Source organism: Otolemur garnettii, unplaced genomic scaffold (genome assembly GCF_000181295.1).
Source record: "Otolemur garnettii isolate 467f Iridium unplaced genomic scaffold, OtoGar3 scaffold00014, whole genome shotgun sequence".
NCBI classification, from domain to species: Eukaryota; Metazoa; Chordata; class Mammalia; order Primates; family Galagidae; genus Otolemur; species Otolemur garnettii.
Genome location: NW_003852409.1, coordinates 19390456 through 19393633, shown reverse-complemented (window position 1 = coordinate 19393633; position 3178 = coordinate 19390456). Strand labels below are relative to the sequence as shown.

The following is a 3178-nucleotide window of genomic DNA, read 5'->3' as shown; positions in this document are numbered from 1 at the left end:
GTGTGGCTGCTAGTATTTTCATGTTGATGTTACAGATGATGAATCTGAGATGTGAGAAGGTTAGGCAATTTGCTTACAATCACATACTATTAAGAAATACCCTATATTCTGCCTATCAGATCCTTCTTTGAGGGCTTTTTTAATAACTCATCCCTTGCAAAGTGGGGTCATGTCCCGGAATCCCATGGGCTGGTTCCTGCCAGATTTTCAACTTGCCTAGGCTGCATCTCTCTTCAAGATCTCCTGCTACCTGCACTGACTGCCTCATAAAACAAAAACCCCCAAATGAATGTGGTTAACGCAATTGTGCTCGGAGGCAAATACATGTTTATGTCAATTTAAACAATGGAAACTCCACCCCTCTATTCTTGCTGACCATTTTCAAATGGGGATGTGATTCCTCTTTATTATCTCCCTCTGCACCAGTTATTTATTTATTTTGAATAATAAAAGAGTACTATGGGAAAACCACAAAATGATACTGAAGAGAATTCCTATCAGATTCCAGAGTTAGGGGGAGGGATTTCATAAACAAAAGGACGATGTCAAAAAAATCTCAAGTTCTCCTGCCCATCTGTTATTTCAGCTGCTGTTAGGGCAGGGGCTGTTTGGATAAGGCCAATAAGATAACAGGTGCAGGGGCAATGGGCAGAGAATGTCTTCTGGTTCTCAACGCAACAATGAGTCGGAGTTTATGAGCATGGAAGGACTCTGGTAAGGAACACGACCTTCCTGAGACCGTTGCATGTATTACCCCCAAAAGGAGTTTGTTAAAGCAGCACTGGAGCTACTAAGGAGTTAGTCTTCTGTCAATGAAAATAAAGCAGGTAAATACGCAAAAAATCTTGAATTAGTGAATGAAGGATGGTTGCCTTGTTAACCTCTGGGATGCTAATTTGTTGGTAGAATTATAGACCTTACAATTTCTTTTAGTTTATTGATTATTTTATCTACCTCTAGACTAATGTGTGTACACATTTTTTTTGTGTGTGTGATACTTCTAAAATCAGAGTGGGGTGGGAGAGAGAGTGATATTCCCAAGGGATACATGCAGGTATAAGATAAATGTGACACACATTCTGTGTACATTATTATACATTCATTTCCCCCCAAAATGTGCAAAAGCGTCAGCGTGGCAAAAGTACTTTCTCTACCTTGTGTATAGAGTGTGTCACCAATGATTTGTGACTGATAATATATATATTTTTTGAGACAGAGTTTCACTGTGTTACCCCCAGGAGAGTCATGTAGCATCACAGCTCACAGCAAGCTCCACTCTGGGGCTTAAGCAATTCTCTTGCCTCAGCCTCCCAAGTAGCTGGGACTACAGGTGCCTGCCACAATGTCTGGCTATTTTCTTGTTGCAGTTGTCATTGTTGTTTAGTTGGCCCAGGCGGGCTCAAACCCACCAGCCTCAGTGCATGCGGCTGGTACCGTAACCAGTGCTGTAACCACTGTGCTATGGGCGCTGAGCCGACTGATAACATTTAAAGTAGTTGGCTAATATTTGTGAATATTTTCCTCCTGCCCCCACCTTGGCCTCCCTCTTCCCCTCTTTCCCTTCCTCCTCAATAAACACCAACACAGAGGCAAGCAAACATGTTTCTGTCCTGGCCTCACCATTACAAGCCAGGAAGTCAGGAGCAGGTGTTTGACCTCTCTGAGCTTCTGGTCAATCAGTCATACACCTGTCCTCACAGCATTCTCCTTCTAGAGGCCCAAAGTGAAAGCCTACATGAAGCACATTCATATGCGTGTGGCTAGCCTGAGATAAACTGTTCATCCCATTACTAGTGATGGCTAATCATCTGCCTCCTCAGTCACTGAAATTATGCCATGGTCTTTTCTGACAGATAACTGCATGTAACCTTGGTTAGGAAAATCCATGAAGATGGGCCCACCACCTATCATGTGTGCTGTGTCTTGATGGAAAGTCACATTTCTACTACAGTATTTGGCTGGAATACCTCAGTGCCTGGCAGCTTACTCTCTTTCCAGGTGACCCATTCCAACTTCTGAAAATTCTGGATCCCAGAAGCTTTGTCTTTGCCTTGGGGCAAAATCTGCCTTCCAAACACTTCTTTCACCTACCATCCTTCTTCTTACCCACCAGCACCACAAGCTGGTAGCACAAATTTAATAACCCTCCTTCTTCCAACTATGTGCACATGGCTCGTGTATCATCTCATAGGGGCCTGGAGGCCAATCTTTGGAACAGGAGCTGTTAGCTTCTAAGTTTTCAGGTAGGAAAATAGAAGGCAATGTCATTCACTTGGTTAAAAGGTGGGGAAGAGAGAAGGGGTACAACTGCTACTAAAACAATTTTGTTTTTCTACTGAAAACTTTCTGTAATAATACTGCATTTTCTCCAAGTTATAGTCAAAAGCAATGCCCAACAAGAGCTCTTTGTTCAAGAAACTAGATAGAACAGCTTTTTTTTTTTTTTTTTAAGAAGGACAAGCTAGTGACCTCTGCAGGCTTTGCTAGAGGTTAGAACCTATTTCATAGTTGGTCTAAAAGTAGGACATTTTTGTCAAGCTGTCCCTTTCAGCTGCTCCTAAAGCCATCTGGAAAGCCTTACTACCCCTCGAAGTCCTTTTCCTCCATCGCTCCTACATCCAGGTGGACCCTAAGTCCTCTCAGTTCCCCCAACCCAAAAGCTTCCACGTCACCCTCTGCATCTCTGCTGCCTTCCACCCGCATCTCCAATGTGCCAGTTGAAACAGCCTCTGTCCTACCCTCCTACTGCTAACATCCTCCTTTTCCTGTCCAGAACATTCTTAGATCCAAAGTCTCTCCCCACTCAGAATCTTCTCATGTAGTGCGGTGATGGAAGCTGGAGACCAAGTCGAATCTTCCCACCTCCTTTTTGTTTGGAACGAAAACTTTAGCACTTCATATGATTATTCATATGATTGATTATTTTGGCCACTTCTGGTTTCTTTCAAGGAACTTTGAATATAATTTTAAGTTTAAAAAAAAAACTTTAACCATCATTAATATTTAACATCAATTCTTTAAATTGCATCTCAGACCAACTTCCTTCCTTCCATCCTTCTTTCCTTCCTCCCTCCTTCCCTCCCTCCCTCCTTCCCTCCCTCCCTCCTTCCCTCCTTCCCTCCTTCCCTCCTTCCCTCCTCCTTCCTTCCTTCCTTCCTTCCTTCCTTCCTCCCTTCCT

The 3178-nt window shown here is 43.2% G+C and overlaps 1 protein-coding gene across 1 annotated transcript in view; it reads right to left on the bottom strand.

Annotated features, from left to right (window-relative positions):
- The window catches only part of PAPPA (pappalysin 1), a 282674-nt gene that overhangs the window by 136629 nt on the left and 142867 nt on the right, over positions 1-3178 (bottom strand). The gene's annotated exons all lie outside the window — the stretch shown is intronic.